The sequence below is a fragment of the Pseudophryne corroboree genome, chromosome 2, assembly GCF_028390025.1.
Source record: "Pseudophryne corroboree isolate aPseCor3 chromosome 2, aPseCor3.hap2, whole genome shotgun sequence".
In the NCBI taxonomy this organism is placed as follows: domain Eukaryota; kingdom Metazoa; phylum Chordata; class Amphibia; order Anura; family Myobatrachidae; genus Pseudophryne; species Pseudophryne corroboree.
The window spans coordinates 839,710,387-839,733,489 of NC_086445.1; the positions used below are offsets into that span (position 1 = coordinate 839,710,387).

General features: G+C 45.9%; 1 protein-coding gene and 1 long non-coding RNA gene across 6 annotated transcripts in view; both read left to right on the plus strand.

Moving 5' to 3' along the window:
- CNKSR2 (connector enhancer of kinase suppressor of Ras 2) overlaps nt 1–23,103 on the plus strand; it is an 805,595-nt gene that overhangs the window by 755,099 nt on the left and 27,393 nt on the right. The gene's annotated exons all lie outside the window — the stretch shown is intronic.
- On the plus strand, nt 1,258–8,520 carry LOC135049832 (uncharacterized). Of its 2 annotated transcripts, XR_010241487.1 has the most exons (5): nt 1,258–1,321; nt 7,235–7,308; nt 7,729–7,825; nt 7,910–8,022; nt 8,262–8,520. It is a non-coding gene; the product is annotated as an uncharacterized LOC135049832 (long non-coding RNA). The 2 variants fall into 2 exon arrangements; XR_010241486.1 differs by lacking the exon at nt 1,258–1,321 and having other exon boundaries at nt 7,190–7,308; nt 8,262–8,519.

The following is a 23,103-nucleotide window of genomic DNA, read 5'->3' on the forward strand; positions in this document are numbered from 1 at the left end:
AATACTTTGGCCTCTGATGATCTGAAGTTCAGTCAATCAGTCCTGCAGGAGCCTCCGCGCTCTCCCTCCCGTTCTGGGAGCTTTGGTACATCCCCATGGTAATAATGTGGACCCCAGCATCCTCTAGGACGTAAGAGAAAATAGGATTTTGGTTACCTACCAGTAAATCCTTTTTCACGTAGTCCGTAGAGAATGCTGGGCGCCCGCCCAGCGCTTCGTTTTCCTGCAAACGTTATTTGGTTCAGTGCAACTTCGTTTTAGTTGAGTACTGCATTGTTTCTTGGTAAGTAATGTTTCAGCAGTTGCTGAGTGTTCAGACTAAGTTAGCTTGACGTACCTTGTATGTGTGAGCTGGTGTGAATCTCGCCACTATATATGTATAATCCTTCTCTCGAAGATGTCCGTCTCCTCGGGCACAGTTTCTAGACTGAGTCTGGTAGGAGAGGCATAGAGGGAGGAGCCAGCCCACACTCTTAAACTCTTAAAGTTGCAATGGCTCCTGGTGGACCCGTCTATACCCCATGGTACTAATGTGGACCCCAGCAACCTCTACAGACTACGAGAAAAGGATTTACTGGTAGGTAACCAAAATCCTATTTTTATATATATATATGGATGTATGATGTACTTATAAGTCACTGTTGCCGATTGATACAATCTGTGGGCGTCCCACAGAATGGGACTCCTATTGAGGAACTGAGGACGTAAGGGTCACCATGGTGACGGAACGCAAGCCGTCTCGTCCCAACGTCTTCCGGTCACGTGACGCGGTCAGTCTCCCTGACTTCCCGGTCTGACTAACAACCCGTGGCGCCTGATGACGGGGCTTTCAGCTCCAGCGTCAGCGCGACTGAGTGCAGCGCTTTTGGAGTTGCTATGGGCAACCGAAGTCGCCTTGCTGGGGAGGCCTGTCCTGACGGACACCTATTAGAATAAGTGTGAAAAGTTTATGTCCCGCCTCCACTCCCATTCACTTCTCTATAGGCTCCGTTAGCTGTCAATCAGAGCCACATTTAATTCACATAGATACTAGCCACAACAGGGTATTTTGGGAAGCCAATTCATTAAATTATATGTGGCTTAACTTTAGGTTTATGGTAATTTTCACTAGTTGTAAAATAATTATATACTTATATTGCTATAGGGGATTTATAAAGATCCCCTTTTTTACTTCATAATACTAGTTATTCACAGTCATTTAAACACTAATTAGTATCACTGAAGGAAGTGAGGTCATCAAAGTTCCTCCTATATAAACATGCACTTAGCCTCCATGCTTCGTTGCATGATCACTGGCTCACTGCTGATCACTATTTGGAAGGTAAGGAAAACTTGTCTTTATGACATTCTACATCAGGCTCTATTTAGCTTAAGTTGATGCTAGATTTCTTTTTACACTAATATGTATTCATACTTTGTTAAATTGCTGATATATATTTTTATTTTTAAGCCTTCATGCTGGGCTCTGCAATCTTATACTCCTAGCACAGCTACCTTTCATTGTCCACCTGTTGGTAATTAAGTGGTGGTTTCTTTAGAGTATTTGCTGTCTGTTTCCATATATCCCTGGGTCAACTGGTTTTAAATAAGAATTTACTTACCGATAATTCTATTTCTCGTAGTCCGTAGTGGATGCTGGGAACTCCGTAAGGACCATGGGGAATAGCGGCTCCGCAGGAGACTGGGCACAAAAGTAAAAGCTTTAGGACTACCTGGTGTGCACTGGCTCCTCCCCCTATGACCCTCCTCCAAGCCTCAGTTAGGATACTGTGCCGGGACGAGCGTACACAATAAGGAAGGATTTTGAATCCCGGGTAAGACTCATACCAGCCACACCAATCACACCGTACAACCTGTGATCTGAACCCAGTTAACAGCATGATAACAGATGAGCCTCTGAAAAGATGGCTCACAACAATAATAACCCGATTTTTTGTAACAATAACTATGTACAAGTATTGCAGACAATCCGTACTTGGGATGGGCGCCCAGCATCCACTACGGACTACGAGAAATAGAATTATCGGTAAGTAAATTCTTATTTTCTCTGACGTCCTAGTGGATGCTGGGAACTCCGTAAGGACCATGGGGATTATACCAAAGCTCCCAAACGGGCGGGAGAGTGCGGATGACTCTGCAGCACCGAATGAGAGAACTCCAGGTCCTCCTCAGCCAGGGTATCAAATTTGTAGAATTTAGCAAACGTGTTTGCCCCTGACCAAGTAGCTGCTCGGCAAAGTTGTAAAGCCGAGACCCCTCGGGCAGCCGCCCAAGATAAGCCCACCTTCCTTGTGGAATGGGCTTTTACAGATTTTGGCTGTGGCAGGCCTGCCACAGAATGTGCAAGCTGAATTGTACTACAAATCCAACGAGCAATAGTCTGCTTAGAAGCAGGAGCACCCAGCTTGTTGGGTGCATACAGGATAACAGCGAGTCAGATTTTCTGACTCCAGCCGTCCTGGAAACATATATTTTCAGGGCCCTAACTACGTCCAGCAACTTGGAGTCCTCCAAGTCCCTAGTAGCCGCAGGTACCACAATAGGCTGGTTCAAGTGAAACGCTGAAACCACCTTAGGGAGAAATTGAGGACGAGTCCTCAATTCCGCCCTGTCTGAATGGAAGATCAGATAAGGGCTTGTACAGGATAAAGCCCGCCAATTCTGACACGCGCCTGGCCGAGGCCAGGGCCAACAACATGACCACTTTCCATGTGAGATATTTTAACTCCACAGATTCAAGTGGTTCAAACCAATGTGACTTTAGGAACCCCAAAACTACATTGAGATCCCAAGGTGCCACTGGAGGCACAAAAGGAGGCTGTATATGCAGTACCCCTTTTACAAACGTCTGAACTTCAGGAACTGAAGCCAGTTCTTTCTGGAAGAAAATTGACAGGGCCGAAATTTGAACCTTAATGGACCTCAATTTTAGGCCCATAGACACTCCTGTTTACAGGAAATGCAGGAATCGACCTAGTTGAAAATTCCTCCATCGGGGCCTTATTGGCCTCGCACCCCGCAACATATTTTCGCCCAATGCGGTGATAATGCTTTGCGGTTACATCCTTCCTGGCTTGATCAGGATAGGGATGACTTCATCCGGAATGCCTTTTTCCTTCAGGATCCGGCGTTCAACCGCCCTGCCGTCAAACGCAGCCGCGGTAAGTCTTGGAATAGACAGGGTCCTTGCTGGAGCAGGTCCCTTCTTAGAGGTAGAGGCCACGGGTCCTCCGTGAGCATCTCTTGAAGCTCCGGGTACCAAGTCCTTCTTGGCCAATCCGGAGCCACGAGTATAGTTCTTACTCCCCTCCATCTTATAATTCTCAGTACTTTTGGTATGAGAGGAAGAGGAGGGAACACATACACTGACTGGTACACCCATGGTGTTACCAGAGCGTCCACAGCTATTGCCTGAGGGTCCCTTGACCTGGCGCAATACCTGTCCAATTTTTTGTTTAGGCGGGACGCCATCATGTCCACCTTTTGGTTTTTCCCAATGGTTTACAATCATGTGGAAGACTTCTGGGTGAAGTCCCCACTCTCCCGGGTGGAGGTCGTGCCTGCTGAGGAAGTCTGCTTCCCAGTTGTCCACTCCCGGAATGAACACTGCTGACCGTGCTATCACATGATTTTCCGCCCAGCGAAAAATCCTTGCAGCTTCTGCCATTGCCCTCCTGCTTCTTGTGCCGCCCTGTCTGTTTACGTGGGCGACTGCCGTGATGTTGTCCGACTGGATCAGCACCGGCTGACCTTGAAGCAGAGGTCTTGCTTGGCTTAGGGCATTGTAAATGGCCCTTAGCTCCAAAATATTTATGTGAAGTGATGTCTCCAGGCTTGACCACAAGCCCTAGAAATTTCTTCCCTGTGTGACTGCTCTCCAGCCTCGCAGGCTGGCATCCGTGGTCACCAGGACCCAGTCCTGAATGCCGAATCTGCGGCCCTCTAGAAGATGAGCACTCTGCAACCACCACAGGAGAGACACCCTTGTCTTTGGTGACAGGGTCATCCGCTGATGCATCTGAAGATGCGATCCGGACCATTTGTCCAGCAGGTCCCACTGGAAAGTTCTTGTGTGGAATCTGCCGAATGGAATTGCTTCGTAGGAAGCCACCATTTTTCCCAGGACCCTTGTGCACTGATGCACTGACACTTGGCCTGGTTTTAGGAGGTTTCTGACTAGTTCGGATAACTCCCTGGCTTTCTCCTCCGGGAGAAAACACCTTTTTCTGGACTGTGTCCAGGATCATCCCTAGGAATAGAAGGCGTGTCGTCAGGATCAGCTGCGATTTTGGAATATTGAGAATCCAACCGTGCTACCGCAGCACTATCTGAGATAGTGCTACCCCGACTTCCAACTGTTCCCTGGATCTTGCCCTTATCAGGAGATCGTCCAAGTAAGGGATAACTAAAACTCCCTTCTTTCGAAGGAGTATCATCATTTCGGCCATTACCTTGGTAAAGACCCGTGGTGCCGTGGACAATCCAAACGGCAGCGTCTGAAACTGATAGTGACAGTTCTGTACCACAAACCTGAGGTACCCTTGGAGAAGGGTAAATTGGGACATGTAGGTAAGCATCTTTGATGTCCAGAGAGACCATATAGTCCCCTTCTTCCAGGTTTGCAATCACTGCTCTGAGTGACTCCATCTTGAATTTGAACCTTTGTATGTAAGTGTTCAAGGATTTTAGATTTAAAATTGGTCTCACCGAGCCGTCCGGCTTCGGTACCACCAATAGTGTGGAATAGTACCCCTTTCCCTGTTGCAGGAGGGGTACCTTGATTATCACCTGCTGGGAATACAGCCTGTGAATGGCTTGCAATACTGTCTCCCTATCTGAGGGAGACGTCGGTAAAGCAGACTTTATGAAACGGCGAGGGGAAGACGTCTCGAATTTCTTGAGACGGGCCCCCACCGTGCCTGAGACCGCTTGTAAAGCCCCAGCGTCATGCTGAGGACTTTGCGGAGGCGGGAGAGGGCTTTTGTGGGAATTGGCTGTTTGCTGCAGCCTTTTTCCTCTCCCTCTGCCACGGGGCAGAAATGAGGCGCCTTTTGCCCCTTTATGGGGCCGAAAGGACTGCGCCTGATAATACGGCGTCTTCTTAGGTTGAGAAGCTACCTGGGGTAAAAATGTGGATTTTCCAGCCGTTGCCGTGGCCACCAGGTCTGTTAGACCTACCCCAATAACTCTTCCCTTTTATAAGGCGATACTTCCATATGCCTTTTGGGATCAGCATCACCTGACCACTGTCTTGTCCATAACCTTCTTCTGGCAGAAATGGACAGCGCACTTACTCTTGATGCCAGTCGGCAAATATCCCTCTGTGCATCACGCATATATAGAAATGCATCTTTTAAATGCTCTATAGTTAGTAATATACTGTCCCTATCTAGGGTATCAATATTGTCAGTCAGGGAATCCGACCAAGCCACCCCAGCACTGCACATCCAGGCTGAGGCGATTGCTGGTCGCAGTATCACACCCGTGTGAGTGTATATACATTTTAGGATATTTTACTGCTTTCTGTCAGTAGGTTCCTTAAGGGCGGCCGTATCTGGGGACGGTAGTGCCACCTGTTTAGACAAGCGTGTGAGCGCTTTATTCACCCTAAAGGGTGTTTCCCAACGTGCCCTATCCTCTGGCGGGAAGGGGTATGATGCCAATAACTTTTATATCGGGGGCAACCCACGCATCATCACACACTTCATTTAATTCCTCAGATGCAGGAAAAACTACAGGCAGTTTTTTCTCACCCAATATAATACCCTTTTTAGTGGTACTGGTATTATCAGAAATGTGTAAAAACATTTTCCATAGCCTCAATCATGTAACGTGTGGCCCTACTGGAAGTCACATTCGTCTCTTAATCGTCGACACTGGAGTCAGTATCCGTGTCGGCGTCTGTATCTGCCATCTGCGGTAACGGCGTTTTAGAGCCCCAGATGGCTTTTGAGACACCTGGACAGGCCCAGACTGAGTCGCCGGCCGTCTCATGTCATCAATCTTTTGTAAAGAGCTGACACTGTCACATATTCCTTCCATAAGCTCATCCACTCAGGTGTCGACTCCCTAGGGGGTGACATCTCTGTTACAGGCAATTGTTCCGCCTCCACCTCATTTTCCTCCTCATACATGTCGACACAACGTACCGACACACAGCACACACACAGGGAATGCTCTGATAGAGGACAGGACCCCACTAGCCCTTTGGGGAGACAGAGGGAGAGTATGCCAGCACACACCAGAGCGCTATATATATATACAGGGATAAACTTATATAAGTGTTTTTCCCCTTATAGCTGCTGTATTGTTATACTGCGCCTAATTAGTGCCCCCTCTCTTTTTTAACCCCTTTCTGTAGTGTAGTAACTGCAGGGGAGAGCCAGGGAGCTTCCCTCCAACGAAGCTGTGAGAGAAAATGGCGCCAGTGTGCTGAGGAGATAGGCTCCGCCCCCTTCTCGGCGGCCTTTTCTCCCGTTTTTCTGTGGAATCTGGCAGGGGTTAAAATACACCCATATAGCCCTGGGGGTTATATGTGGTGTATTTATGCCAGCCAAGGTGTTTTACATTGCTGCTCAGGGCGCCCCCCCCTAGCGCCCTGCACCCTCAGTGACCGGAGTGTGAAGTGTGCCTGAGTAACAATGGCGCACAGCTGCAGTGCTGTGCGCTACCTTGTTGAAGACTGATGTCTTCTGCCGCCGATTTTTCCGGACCTTTTCTTGCTTCTGGCTCTGTAAGGGGGCCGGCGGCGCGGCTCCGGGACCGAGCTCCGAGGCTGGGCCTGTGTTCGGTCCCTCTGGAGCTAATGGTGTCCAGTAGCCTAAGAAGCCCAATCCACACTGCACGCAGGTGAGTTCGCTTCTTCTCCCCTTAGTCCCTCGATGCAGTGAGCCTGTTGCCAGCAGGTCTCACTGAAAATAAAAAACCTAAAACTAAACTTTTCACTTTGAAGCTCAGGAGAGCCCCTAGTGTGCACCCTTCTCGGCCGGGCACAAAAATCTAACTGAGGCTTGGAGGAGGGTCATAGGGGGAGGAGCCAGTGCACCCCAGGTAGTCCTAAAGCTTTTACTTTTGTGCCCAGTCTCCTGCGGAGCCGCTATTCCTCATGGTCCTTACGGAGTTCCCAGCATCCACTAGGACGTCAGAGAAATTAGTGTGATTATACACATGTGTTCTCAGATTGTGACTTAGTTAACATAGGTCCTAACTGTTGTTATACAATTAAATCCTCTAGGTATCATATCCATAGGATACCATAAGGACTCTGTATAGATTTCTGCATTTTTCACCTGTATTGTGACTTCTGAGGTATGTTATGATTAATGTATTTTGTGCTTGTGGAATCTTAATGTTATTAGATTAATTACAATAGTGAATAGAGTCTTCATTGATAAGATGCAGATTCATCAGCACATGTGCTTCATATAGAAGTAATTCATTTTATACTTCTAGTCTAAAAAGACAGAAAAATTAGACTAGAGGTAATACACGCCCATTTTTATTTATTATTTTTTAAATGAAGGTTAAGGTCTATGATGTATGGAAAGATTAATAGTAATCTCCTAGAACATATCTTTATGGTCTGACTAGTCCTCACATTTCAGATGTGAAGGCATTTATATACCAGTGATTCTTGAAATGAGTGGTATCTGAGTTTAGGCCCTCCCTTTTTGTATACCTTTCACCATGATAAGGTGAGACACTAACAAATGCTAATTAACTCATTAGGTCCTCCATGTGTGCATGAAGTTGCAGATTCCTCTTTTTTTTCATACGAATGCTTCCCTTTTGAGCTCTTCGTAATCTGAGTTACCAGATTCACGAGGTATGTTGTACATTATTCAACCTCTACGGTTTAATTGAATTTAGATAATAGATCCCTCCAAGAATTTGTTATATTCCCAATTAGGCTGACTTTATGCCCTTATTTCACGCCTCATTGATGTTTGGAAGCCCACGTATGAACCTATTCGGCCAATGATCTAGGCCTATCACTCTTTTGGATAGACATTATTATCTAAGGTATGTCTAACACAAAATATTTTTCGGTGGACCATATTTATGAATAACGTCTTAAAGTCTCTTCTAATTATGTGAGATTATCAACTGCTCATTCCATGTTTTCGGTTTTTTCCTTGTCTTGCCCATCTTTGTTGTTTTTTCGGACTGTTCTTTTGGATTGTTTGTACATTTTCTTATGTATTTTTATGTATTTTCATGTATTCATATATTTTATTGAATGGTTGTTCTATAATTTCTAGACGCACCCCTGATGTCTAGTTCCTAGACGAAACGCGTTGGGTTACTGTATTTCTTGTTGATGTTATCTCTGAATATTTAATGAGGAAGAATAAGGATACAACAGAAAGGTTGCCTTCTTTCCTCCATATCCCATTGATGGATTTCTGTAGGAGAAACTACATCATAATGTACATGTAATAATGATGGATATACTTCATGTTTCTGTATAATTGTTTTAATAAATTTTTATGAAAAGTACAGTCCGTTATGCGTTTTAAAAACCTGTATAAATATTGATTGCAAATCCTGTTAAGCAATAGTCTTTGTATAAGGGTATTTGTAAACCCCTGGGGCGCCATTTTTCCTCTTTTTCTATACTTATATATATATATATCAAATTCCAAAAGCCGGCACTCCATGGAAATCAGTGCAATAACTTGCCAGGGTGCTCTCAAGGGGCCTGCCAACCCCCTATCATATTCTCCAAGAAACAGAGGCACTCCCGGACTTCAAAATGAATGAAGAATCGTGGTGATTTATTCAACATTTCGGAGTTCTGCCCCCGTCATCAGGACACACACCATATATATATATATATATATATATATATATATATGTGTGTGTTTACTGTATATAGGTATCCAGTAGAAAGGAAGAGTCAGCACTTCGCGGACTTTTAAATTAGTATAAATCTTAATAGTTACAGACGTGGGTTTTTCCTTCAGGGTACAGATTTACACTAATTTAAAAGCCTGTAGAGTATCGCCTATTGCTTATATCAAGCTAGGAGGACAACCTTCATTATTTGTTATATATATATATATATATATATATATATATATATATATATATATACATATACAGGTTGAGTATCCCTTATCCAAAATGCTTGGGACCAGAGGTATTTTGGATATCGGATTTTTCCGTATTTTGGAATAATTGCATACCATAATGAGATATCATGGTGATGGGACCTAAATCTAAGCACATAATGCATTTATGTTACATATACACCTTATACACACAGCCTGAAGGTAATTTTAGTCAATATTTTTTATAAATTTGTGCATTAAACAAAGTGTGTGTACATTCACATAATTCATTTATGTTTCATATACACCTTATACACACAGCCTGAAGGTCATTTAATACAATATTTGTAATAATTTTGTGTATTAAACAAAGTTTGTGTACATTGAGCCATCAAAAAACAAAGGTTTCACTATCTCACTCTCACTCAAAAAAGTCCGTATTTCGGAATATTCCGTATTTCGGAATATTTGGATATGGGATACTCAACCTGTGTGTGTGTGTGTGTGTGTGTGTGTGTGTGTGTGTGTGTGTGTGTATATATTTATATATATTTATATATATATTTATATATATTTTTTTTTTTTAAAAAGGGGGGAGATTATTGCGCCACTTGTGTACAACACCAGAACTCTAAAAACCACGTGTAGTCGAAATAAATGACACTCCCTATGGGTTAATACAGGGCGTCAGCTGTCCCCCCAAAACACAGGGATGGTGGTTCCCTGTAGCAATGGATTAATAACACGGGGGGGGGGGGGGGGGATTTAGCGACCAATGGTGTCTTAAAACAATTCAATAAAAGTGGACCTAAAAGATATATATATATAAATATATGTAATATATATATATATAAATGAATAACCAGATCAAATGGATCTATAAAAAGTTAATTTATTGATGCATTAAAACAGACATGATTAAACAGCTAAACTAAAATTTGAGCAGCAATTCTCTTTAAAAAATGGGATAAAAACAATAGACACAATGCAATATAATACCAGTTAAAATGTATATTAAAATATGTAAAACAATTTTAACTTAACTTGGTATGAGGTCACTGCCAGGTAGCGAACAAAAGAGGCGGCACTCCCAGTGTTTCAAAGTAGAAATGTTTTTAGTCAAGAACGACGTTTCGGGGGGTCTCACCCCGTCATCAGGATAACGTGTGCATAACAAAGGAACAAACATTTATACTTACATGCCGCCTGTCTCCCCGCCTGCCGCCGGCCGCAGCCCAGGGACGCAACCATCTACTTCCGGACTCAGACCTCTGACGTCAACGGAAGCAGCGAGCCCACGGAGACCTGCGCCGGGAGGGTCTGAGAAAGACAAGCGGCGTGCAGAACGTGTCACCACAGTAACAATAAACAATAATACAACAAACGTGAAAATGTAACTATACGATGTGAGGAAAAGCCTCACAATAATACACGTGCTAAACAACAACATTATAGTGACTCATACCATTTAAAGCAACAGTTGTGGACTTAAAATACATACAGAAAAGATTTTGTCCTCAGAGTAGATAAACTTGGTAAAATTCAGCACGGACCACATTACTCCCTGCTCAACAGTGCATACACAGATGTTCTCACTATGCTTTGTGACTACTCCACTAATGGTTTTATAGCTTAAATATTTTTTTTTTTTTTATATTTTAATAACGTTCTAATTACTAATTGAAAAGGGATAATTAAACTTATTGCCCGTAATTAACGCACTGCAGGTGCAAGTTTAATCATCCCTTTTCAGGAAAGGTATTCTTTATCAAACCGGCTTTGTCCTGCACTTCGAGATTTGTTGTCTACCTTCTGTCTTGCCCATGTGGTCTTCACTACGTGGGCAAGACAGAAAGACAATTCAAGGAGCGTATCGCCCAACACAGGACTGCAATCAGGGCAGCACTGGTGTCGGGCACCAGTGACCAGGCAGTCGCCAGACATTTTGCACAGGCTAGACATAATTTAGCGGCATTAAGGTACAGAATGATAGCACAGGTGCCAAATCTTTGCGCGGAGGTGACCGTGCGAGAAAATTGCTACAACTGGAGGCATGGTGGATATTTACACTCGATACCGTTAACCCTAAGGGGTTGAACGAATCATTAAGCTTTTCCTCGTTCATTTGAGCTTCCATCTTAATAAGATGTCATATACAAAAAAGATGGTGGCAGCTTTAGGATTAGTAGTAGTGTAAGGCTTCAACTCCCCATATATTTAGCTTATTGACCCCACATTAGTAATATTATTCCATCTAAGTAACTAGAATGTTATTAAAATATATATTTTTTAAACTATTTAAGCTATAAAACCATTAGTGGAGTAGTCACAAAGCATAGTGAGAACATCTGTGTATGCACTGTTGAGCAGGGAGTAATGTGGTACATGCTGAATTTTACCAAGTTTATCTACTCTGAGGACAAAATCTTTTCTGTATGTATTTTAAGTCCACAGCTGTTGCTTTAAATGGTATGAGTCACTATAATGTTGTTGTTTAGCACGTGTATTATTGTGAGGCTTTTCCTCACATCGTATAGTTAAATTTTCACGTTTGTTGTATTATTGTTACTATGGTGACACGTTCTGCACACTGCTTGTCTTTCTCAGACCCTCCCGGCGCAGGTCTACGTGTGCTCGCTGCTTCCGTTGAGGTCAGAGGTCTGAGTCCGGAAGTAGATGGTTGCGTCCCTGGGCTGTGGCCAGTGGCGTGCGGGGAGACAGGCGGCATGTAAGTATAAATGTTTGTTCCTTTGTTATGCACATGTTATCCTGATGACGGGGTGAGACCCCCCGAAACGTCGTTCTTGACTAAAAAAAATTCTACTTTGAAACACTGGGAGTGCCGCCTCTTTTGTTCGCTATACATTTGAGACTCACTATCTCGTGGAGGGCACCCCAGGAAGTTACTGATTGGTGACACTGTCCCATTGAGTGCCGGGTTGGATTTATGTATATATATATACATTTTCATACATATACACACACACACTAAGTGTCCAGGTGCCCTCCAAGGTGATCTCCCACCAGATACATAGCACAAGATCGGGCAGCACTCATGGGACTGTCAATGCCGGAAATCAATGGACACAACACAGGTGTGACTCCCGTGTCCATTGATTTCCACCATTGACCGTTCCGTGAGTACTACCCGTTTTTGTGCTAGATATATATATATATATATATATATATATACACACACACACATTTATATACAGTATATATTTACATATAAACATATATTCACATAGATAGATAGATAGATAGATAGATAGATAGATAGGTAGATGGATATATATATACATATATACATACAGACCAGGGACCGGCACTCCGATGCTTAGCTGTACTTAGCTGGTGCCATCACGTATACCGTAGTACATACATACACTTTCTGCGGTGCGGCACTCTGCATAAAAAGTATATAAACACACAGTACCTGGAGCAATAAGAAGACAGCCAGGCTTACTTTTGCTGTAACACAGGAGACAGGAGAGTGAGAACTCACTCATCTCTGTCTCCTCCAAGGTGCATACACGCCACTCCACATGCTGCCTGCCACTGCCAGGGACATTTCTTTACCCTGCAGCCTGCGCGCTCAGCCAATTACCAAGCCGCAGGCTGCTGCTTTACAGGCTATTGGACAGCTAAGCCATCGCTCAGCTCTCCTGTACTGTATAGGCTGTCCTGGTGTCGATGCTGCGGCTGTATGGTTGCCAGGGCAACCAAGAGGAGCTGGAAGCACAGCTCAGTGCCGCAGATCGGTAGGAGCTCCGATCTGTGGCGGGGGGCACTTTTTGGAAGGAGGGCCCGGCTCTGTGGCGACCGTATTATTGCAGTGTGTGTCATTAACAGAATATTACTTGTATTGCCCCTGTTGCTTGCTCCGAGCAGTGTTTCTTATGAAAGACCAAAACTTTTTAGAATTTGCATCAACCTTTCGTCAAACGTTTTTGCAGAAAGAGCTTTTAACATGTAATTCAGACTCACTAGTAGCTGAGCAAGCGCATGGGTTCTCCGTACCCTAGGCAAAGCTTCAGCCTTCTGTACCCCTATAAACTTCTTTTCACCTTTGTTTATGTGACCCCTTCAGACAAGGTATCGCCTCAGTTACCTTATACTTATATTACAGTATTACTGATGTATTTTCTCTGACGTCCTAAGTGGATGCTGGGGACTCCGTAAGGACCATGGGGAATAGCGGCTCCGCAGGAGACAGGGCACAAAAGTAAAAGCTTTAGGATCAGGTGGTGTGCACTGGCTCCTCCCCCTATGACCCTCCTCCAAGCCTCAGTTAGGTTTTTGTGCCCGGCCGAGAAGGGTGCAATCTAGGTGGCTCTCCTAAAGAGCTGCTTAGAGTAAAAGTTTTGTTAGGTTTTTTATTTTCAGTGAGTCCTGCTGGCAACAGGCTCACTGCAACGAGGGACTTAGGGGAGAAGAAGTGAACTCACCTGCGTGCAGGATGGATTGGCTTCTTAGGCTACTGGACACTAGCTCCAGAGGGACGATCACAGGTACAGCCTGGATGGGTCACCGGAGCCGCGCCGCCGACCCCCTTGCAGATGCTGAAGAGAGAAGAGGTCCAGAAACCGGCGGCTGAAGACTTCCCAGTCTTCTTAAGGTAGCGCACAGCACGGCAGCTGTGCGCCATTGCTCTCAGCACATTTCACACCAGCGGTCACTGAGGGTGCAGGGCGCTGGGGGGGGCGCCCTGGGCAGCAATGAAAGTACCTATGCTGGCTAAAAATACATCACATATAGCCTCTGGGGCTATATGGATGTATTTAACCCCTGCCAGGTTGTCAGAAAAACGGGAGAAGAAGCCCGCCGAAAAGGGGGCGGGGCCTATTCTCCTCAGCACACAGCGCCATTTTCCTACACAGCTCCGCTGCTAGGAAGGCTCCCAGGCTCTCCCCTGCACTGCACTACAGAAACAGGGTTAAAACAGAGAGGGGGGGCATTTTGTGTGGCGATATTATAATATATTAAGATGCTATAAGGGAAAACACTTATATAAGGTTGTCCCTGTATAATTATAGCGTTTTGGTGTGTGCTGGCAAACTCTCCCTCTGTCTCCCCAAAGGGCTAGTGGGGTCTTGTCCTCTATCAGAGCATTCCCTGTGTGTGTGTCGGTACGTGTGTGTCGACATGTATGAGGACGATGTTGGTGAGGAGGCGGAGCAATTGCCTGTAATGGTGATGTCACTCTCTAGGGAGTCGACACCGGAATGGATGGCTTATTTAGGGAATTACGTGATAATGTCAACACGCTGCAAGGTCGGTTGACGACATGAGACGGCCGGCAAACCAATTAGTACCTGTCCAGGCGTCTCAAACACCGTCATGGGCTTTAAAACGCCCATTACCTCAGTCGGTCGACACAGACACAGACACGGACACTGACTCCAGTGTCGACGGTGAAGAAACAAACGTATTTTCCATTAGGGCCACACGTTACATGTTAAGGGCAATGAAGGAGGTGTTACATATTTCTGATACTACAAGTACCACAAAAAAGGGTATTATGTGGGGTGTGAAAAAACTACCTGTAGTTTTTCCTGAATCAGATAAATTAAATGAAGTGTGTGATGATGCGTGGGTTTCCCCCGATAGAAAATTATTGGCGTTATACCCTTTCCCGCCAGCAGTTAGGGCGCGTTGGGAAACACCCCCTAAGGTGGATAAGGCGCTCACACGCTTATCAAAACAAGTGGCGTTACCGTCTCCAGATACGGTCGCCCTCAAGGAGCCAGCTGATAGGAGGCTGGAAAATATCCTAAAAAGTATATACACACATACTGGTGTTATACTGCGACCAGCGATCGCCTCAGCCTGGATGTGCAGCGCTGGGGTGGCTTGGTCGGATTCCCTGACTGAAAATATTGATACCCTTGACAGGGACAGTATTTTATTGACTATAGAGCATTTAAAAGATGCATTTCTATATATGCGAGATGCACAGAGGGATATTTGCACTCTGGCATCAAGAGTAAGTGCGATGTCCATGTCTGCCATAAGATGTTTATGGACACGACAGTGGTCAGGTGATGCAGATTCCAAACGGCACATGGAAGTATTGCCGTATAAAGGGGAGGAGTTATTTGGGGTCGGTCCATCGGACCTGGTGGCCACGGCAACAGCTGGAAAATCCACCTTTTTACCCCAAGTCACATCTCAGCAGAAAAAGACACCGTCTTTTCAGCCTCAGTCCTTTCGTCCTCATAAGGGCAAGCGGGCAAAAGGCCAGTCATATCTGCCCAGGGGTAGAGGAAAGGGAAGAAGACTGCAGCAGGCAGCTCCTTCCCAGGAACAGAAGCCCTCCACCGTTTCTGCCAAGTCCTCAGCATGACGCTGGGGCTGTACAAGCAGACTCAGGTGCGGTGGGGGGTCGTCTCAAGAGTTTCAGCGCGCAGTGGGCTCACTCGCAAGTGGACCCCTGGATCCTACAAGTAGTATCCCAAGGGTACAGATTGGAATTCGAGACGTCTCCCCCTCGCAGGTTCCTGAAGTCTGCTTTACCAACGTCTCCCTCCGACAGGGAGGCAGTATTGAAAACAATTCACAAGCTGTATTCCCAGCAGGTGATAATCAAAGTACCCCTCCTACAACAAGGAAAGGGGTATTATTCCACACTATTTGTGGTACTGAAGCCAGACGGCTCGGTGAGACCTATTCTAAATCTGAAATCTTTGAACACTTACATACAAAGGTTCAAATCAAGATGGAGTCACTCAGAGCAGTGATAGCGAACCAGGAAGAAGGGGACTATATGGTGTCCCTGGACATCAAGGATGCTTACCTCCATGTCCCAATTTGCCCTTCTCACCAAGGGTACCTCAGGTTCGTGGTACAGAACTGTCACTATCAGTTTCAGACGCTGCCGTTTGGATTGTCCACGGCACCCCGGGTCTTTACCAAGGTAATGGCCGAAATGATGATTCTTCTTCAAAGAAAAGGCGTCTTAATTATCCCTTACTTGGACGATCTCCTGATAAGGGCAAGGTCCAGAGAACAGTTGGAGGTCGGAGTAGCACTATCTCAAGTAGTTCTACGACAGCACGGGTGGATTCTAAATATTCCAAAATCGCAGCTGATTCCGACGACACGTCTGCTGTTCCTAGGGATGATTCTGGACACAGTCCAGAAAAAGGTGTTTCTCCCGGAGGAGAGAGCCAGGGAGTTATCCGAGCTAGTTAGGAACCTCCTAGAACCAGGCCAAGTGTCAGTGCATCAATGCACAAGAGTCCTGGGAAAAATGGTGGCTTCTTACGAAGCGATTCCATTCGGCAGATTTCACGCAAGAATATTTCAGTGGGATCTGCTGGACGAATGGTCCGGATCGCATCTTCAGATGCATCAGCGGATAATCCTGTCTCCAAGGACAAGGGTGTCTCTTCTGTGGTGGCTGCAGAGTGCTCATCTACTAGAGGGCAGCAGATTCGGCATTCAGGACTGGGTCCTGGTGACCACGGATGCCAGCCTGAGAGGCTGGGAAGCAGTCACACAGGGAAGAAATTTCCAAGGAGTGTGGTCAAGTCTGGAGACTTCTCTCCACATAAATATACTGGAGCTAAGGGCAATTTACAATGCTCTGAGCCTAGGAAGACCTCTGCTTCAAAGTCAACCGGTGCTGATCCAGTCGGACAACATCACGGCAGTCGCCCACGTAAACAGACAGGGCGGCACAAGAAGCAGGAGGGCAATGGCAGCAAGGATTCTTCGCTGGGCGAAAAATCATGTGATAACACTGTCAGCGGTGTTCATTCCGGGAGTGGACAACTGGGAAGCAGACTTCCTCAGCAGGCACGACCTCCACCCGGGAGAGTGGGGACTTCATCTGGAAGTCTTCCACATGATTGTGAACCGTTGGGAAAGACCAAAGGTGGACATGATGGCGTCCCGTCTGAACAAAAAACTGGACAGGTATTGCGCCAGGTCAAGAGACCCTCAGGCAATAGCAGGGACGCTCTGGTAACACCGTGGGTGTACCAGTCGGTGTATGTGTTCCCTCCTCTGCCTCTCATACCCAAGGTACTGAGAATTATAAGACGGAGAGGAGTAAGAACTATACTCGTGGCTCCGGATTGGCCAAGAAGGACTTGGTACCCGGAACTTCAAGAGATACTAAGAAGGGACTTGCTTCAGCAAGGATCATGTCTGTTCCAAGTCTTACCGCGGCTGCGTTTGACGGCATGGCGGTTGAACGCCGGATCCTAAGGGAAAAAGGCATTCCGGAAGAGGTCATCCCTACCCTGGTCAGAGCCAGGAAGGAGGTGACCGCACAACATTATCACCACATTTGGCGAAAATATGTTGCATGGTGTGAGGCCAGGAAGGCCCCCACGGAGGAATTTCAACTCGGTCGATTCCTGCATTTCCTGCAAACAGGAGTGTCTATGGGCCTCAAATTGGGGTCCGTTAAGGTTCAAATTTCGGCCCTGTCGATTTTCTTCCAGAAAGAATTGGCTTCAGTTCCTGAAGTCCAGAAGTTTGTCAAGGGAGTACTGCATATACAACCCCCTTTTGTGCCTCCAGTGGCACTGTGGGATCTCAACGTAGTTCTGGGATTCCTCAAATCACATTGGTTTAAACCGCTCAAATCTGTTGATTTGAAATATCTCACATGGAAAGTGACCATGCTGTTGGCCCTGGCCTCGGCCAGGCGAGTGTCAGAATTGGCGGCTTTGTCTCACAAAAGCCCATATCTGATTGTCCATTCGGACAGGGCAGAGCTGCGGACTCATCCTCAGTTTCTCCCTAAGGTGGTGTCAGCGTTTCACCTGAACCAGCTTATTGTGGTACCTGCGGCTACTAGGGACTTGGAGGACTCCAAGTTGCTAGATGTTGTCAGGGCCCTGAAAATATATGTTTCCAGGACGGCTGGAGTCCGGAAAACTGACTTGCTGTTATCCTGTATGCACCCAACAAACTGGGTGCTCTTGCTTCTAAGCAGACGATTGCTAGTTGGATGTGTAGTACAATTCAGCTTGCACATTCTGTGGCAGGCCTGCCACAGCCAAAATATGTAAATGCCCATTCCACAAGGAAGGTGGGCTCATCTTGGGCGGCTGCCCGAGGGGTCTCGGCTTTACAACTTTGCCGAGCTGCTACTTGGTCAGGGGCAAACACGTTTGCAAAATTCTACAAATTTGATACCCTGGCTGAGGAGGACCTGGAGTTCTCTCATTCGGTGCTGCAGAGTCATCCGCACTCTCCCGCCCGTTTGGGAGCTTTGGTATAATCCCCATGGTCCTTACGGAGTCCGCAGCATCCACTTAGGACGTCAGAGAAAATAAGAATTTACTTACCGATAATTCTATTTCTCGTAGTCCGTAGTGGATGCTGGGCGCCCATCCCAAGTGCGGATTGTCTGCAATACTTGTACATAGTTATTGTTACAAAAATCGGGTTATTATTGTTGTGAGCCATCTTTTCAGAGGCTCCGCTGTTATCATGCTGTTAACTGGGTTCAGATCACAGGTTGTACAGTGTGATTGGTGTGGCTGGTATGAGTCTTACCCTGGATTCAAAATCCTTCCTTATTGTGTACGCTCGTCCGGGCACAGTATCCTAACTGAGGCTTGGAGGAGGGTCATAGGGGGAGGAGCCAGTGCACACCACCTGATCCTAAAGCTTTTACTTTTGTGCCCTGTCTCCTGCGGAGCCGCTATTCCCCATGGTCCTTACGGAGTCCCCAGCATCCACTACGGACTACGAGAAATAGAATTATCGGTTAGTAAATTCTTATTTTTTTTTTTATAACTAATATAACATAAAAATATATAACACAGGTGGTGAATCTGTGCCTGTAACAATGGAGAGGTGTCCACATTGCCTGTAACAATGGAGAGGTGTCCACATTGCCTGTAACAATGGAGAGGTGTCCACATTGCCTGTAACAATGGAGAGGTGTCCACATTGCCTGTAACAATGGAGAGAGGTGTCCACCTTGCCAGTAACAATGGAGAGAGGTGTCCACATTGCCTGTAACAATGGAGAGAGGTGTCCACATTGCCAGTAACAATGGAGAGGTGTCCACATTGCCTGTAACAATGGAGAGAGGTGTCCACATTGCCAGTAACAATGGAGAGGTGTCCACATTGCCAGTAACAATGGAGAGAGGTGTCCACATTGCCAGTAACAATGGAGAGGTGTCCACATTGCCAGTAACAATGGAGAGGTGTCCACATTGCCTGTAACAATGGAGAGGTGTCCACATTGCCTGTAACAATGGAGAGGTGTCCACATTGCCTGTAACAATGGAGAGGTGTCCACATTGCCTGTAACAATGGAGAGGTGTCCACATTGCCTGTAACAATGGAGAGGTGTCCACATTGCCTGTAACAATGGAGAGGTGTCCACATTGCCAGTAACAATGGAGAGGTGTCCACATTGCCTGTAACAATGGAGAGAGGTGTCCACATTGCCAGTAACAATGGAGAGGTGTCCACATTGCCAGTAACAATGGAGAGGTGTCCACATTGCCAGTAACAATGGAGAGGTGTCCACATTGCCAGTAACAATGGAGAGGTGTTCATTGTACCACGCTGTCAACCTACCAGTGTTCGTGTGTTAAATATCTATTTATGGACTTTTATGTCTATGCCTATACATTATCTACACTCTAACTATGATTAGTGTACATCTGTATTGTATTATTAGGCAGGCCAGTACTCTGCATATGATCTCGGTCATACTTGCTTACTCTCTCAGAATGTCCGGGAGGCTACCAAAAACCGGTAGTTCTCCTGGCTGGCCGGAAAAGTGGCCAAGTATCCCGAGACAGCTGCCAGAAGTGCCTGCAAACCAACCACTTATCCAACAAAAGTGGGCGGTCCAGGCAGCGCGGCATTATGTAGTAGGGGTCATGATGACTCAATCATGTTATCACACCCAACTTCAAAGCAATTCATGCCCTTGCTGGGCTGACCTCGCTGCCCTTACGGGAGTGGTTGGTAAGTATTCACAGAGTACTTTACTGTTTACAACCTGCAAATAAACATGACTGCTGCATAATAAATGCTGTTACATTCTGATAAGGACAAGTGTTCTGTTATGTCACATTTTCTACCTATGCGGATGCTAAACTGATACATCTAAGAACATCCATTAAAAAACCTATTAGTGTCCTTTCTACCTACAGTATAAATCTCAGTAATGGGCTATCAGTAATGAGCCTCTACTATCTAGAGCTGTCCTGGGGGAGTCTTAGTACAGGTATGCATATAAGTGGCTGCTATAGGTGAATTGGTGATTCTAGAGACAGGGGCATAGCCAGAACTTTGTGGGCCCCATAGCAACATTTTGAAGGGGCCGCCGTTCCAATGCTTCTAGAGCAGGGGTGGCCAGACTTTTGGAGTCGGTGATCTACTTTGGAAGCTGAAAAGCTTTTGTGATCTACCTATGCGGAATAATTGTGCGCCCCCCAAAAAGGGCCCTGGCATAACAAAAAAGGGGGCGTGGTACAACAACAAAATGGGCGTAGCCTTGCTGCACAGGGTGTAATGACTGTCTCGCACTAAATCACACATTGACCCCCACAGGTAAAAACCTCAAACACATATGCCCCCACAGTGCCAGATATGCCCCCCACAGTGCCACAAAGGCCCCCACAGTGCCACAAATGCCCCCACAGTGCCAGATACACATATGCCCCCACAGTGCCACATATGCCCCCATAATGCCAGATACACATATGCCCCCACAGTGCCAGATATGCGCCCACAGTGCTAGATATACCCCCACAGTGCCATGTGCCCACACTGACATTACTTTTACTTATGCTGAATCTTTTTTGAGCATATACATATATATATCTCTCAGAGAGCGCATTGGTTTTATAACATTTATTAAACAATAAAATACAAAGAACTCTGCTTTGATTGAACACACACTTGTATAAAACACCAAAGGGTTACTTTGAAACACTGCAATAAAAATTGTAATTACATAGCTACAAATAGACAGTATCCTTTTATATGCACTAGGTAATCTTCCATCTATGGCTAGCTGATACCTAGATGGAAAGGATGTTTTGGCACCTTTGTTATTATTTCCACTGTTGTAACTTGAATCTTTCTAATCCAAAACGGGAACAAATCAAAAATTATCCTGTGTGTATTTATAACATATATTGAGAGACCTGTTCGTTGTTATTGAACTCCGTTTTTTACAGGTGCAGATTATAGGTTAATATTTGTACTTGGTTGTATCAATTTACAACACCTGGGATATTGTTCCTTAATATGCACAATCGTGGAAATTATTGCGGCCAAACAACAGGTGATGGATACGTGTATGATCTCACCTCCCCACAGTCACTTGCAGGTGTATGGTTCCGTGTAAAAAAGCAGTGCCCGGCTGCGGCAGCACGCCGCTGGATGTTCCTTTCGCTGGAGTCGCTTGATTACTAGAGATGAGCGCCGGAAATTTTTCGGGTTTTGTGTTTTGGTTTTGGGTTCGGTTCCGCGGCCGTGTTTTGGGTTCGACCGCGTTTTGGCAAAACCTCACCGAATTTTTTTTTGTCGGATTCGGGTGTGTTTTGGATTCGGGTGTTTTTTTCAAAAAACCCTAAAAAACAGCTTAAATCATAGAATTTGGGGGTAATTTTGATCCCAAAGTATTATTAACCTCAAAAAACATAATTTACACTCATTTTCAGCCTATTCTGAACACATCACACCTCACAATATTATTTTTAGTCCTAAAATTTGCACCGAGGTCGCTGTGTGAGTAAGATAAGCGACCCTAGTGGCCGACACAAACACCGGGCCCATCTAGGAGTGGCACTGCAGTGTCACGCAGGATGGCCCTTCCAAAAAACCCTCCCCAAACAGCACATGACGCAAAGAAAAAAAGAGGCGCAATGAGGTAGCTGTGTGAGTAAGATTAGCGACCCTAGTGGCCGACACAAACACCGGGCACATCTAGGAGTGGCACTGCAGTGTCACGCAGGATGTCCCTTCCAAAAAACCCTCCCCAAACAGCACATGACGCAAAGAAAAAAAGAGGCGCAATGAGGTAGCTGACTGTGTGAGTAAGATTAGCGACCCTAGTGGCCGACACAAACACCGGGCCCATCTAGGAGTGGCACTGCAGTGTCACGCAGGATGTCCCTTCCAAAAAACCCTCCCCAAACAGCACATGACGCAAAGAAAAAAAGAGGCGCAATGAGGTAGCTGACTGTGTGAGTAAGATTAGCGACCCTAGTGGCCGACACAAACACCGGGCCCATCTAGGAGTGGCACTGCAGTGTCACGCAGGATGTCCCTTCCAAAAAACCCTCCCCAATCAGCACATGATGCAAAGAAAAAGAAAAGAAAAAAGAGGTGCAAGATGGAATTATCCTTGGGCCCTCCCACCCACCCTTATGTTGTATAAACAAAACAGGACATGCACACTTTAACCAACCCATCATTTCAGTGACAGGGTCTGCCACACGACTGTGACTGATATGACGGGTTGGTTTGGACCCCCCCCAAAAAAGAAGCAATTAATCTCTCCTTGCACAAACTGGCTCTACAGAGGCAAGATGTCCACCTCATCTTCACCCTCCGATATATCACCGTGTACATCCCCCTCCTCACAGATTATCAATTCGTCCCCACTGGAATCCACCATCTCAGCTCCCTGTGTACTTTGTGGAGGCAATTGCTGCTGGTCAATGTCTCCGCGGAGGAATTGATTATAATTCATTTTAATGAACATCATCTTCTCCACATTTTCTGGATGTAACCTCGTACGCCGATTGCTGACAAGGTGAGCGGCGGCACTAAACACTCTTTCGGAGTACACACTTGTGGGAGGGCAACTTAGGTAGAATAAAGCCAGTTTGTGCAAGGGCCTCCAAATTGCCTCTTTTTCCTGCCAGTATAAGTACGGACTGTGTGACGTGCCTACTTGGATGCGGTCACTCATATAATCCTCCACCAGATGTCAGCATCAGCAGTCGCTCCAGACTGCCCTGCATCACCGCCAGCGGGTGGGCTCGGAATTCTGAGCCTTTTCCTCGCACCCCCAGTTGCGGGAGAATGTGAAGGAGGAGATGTTGACA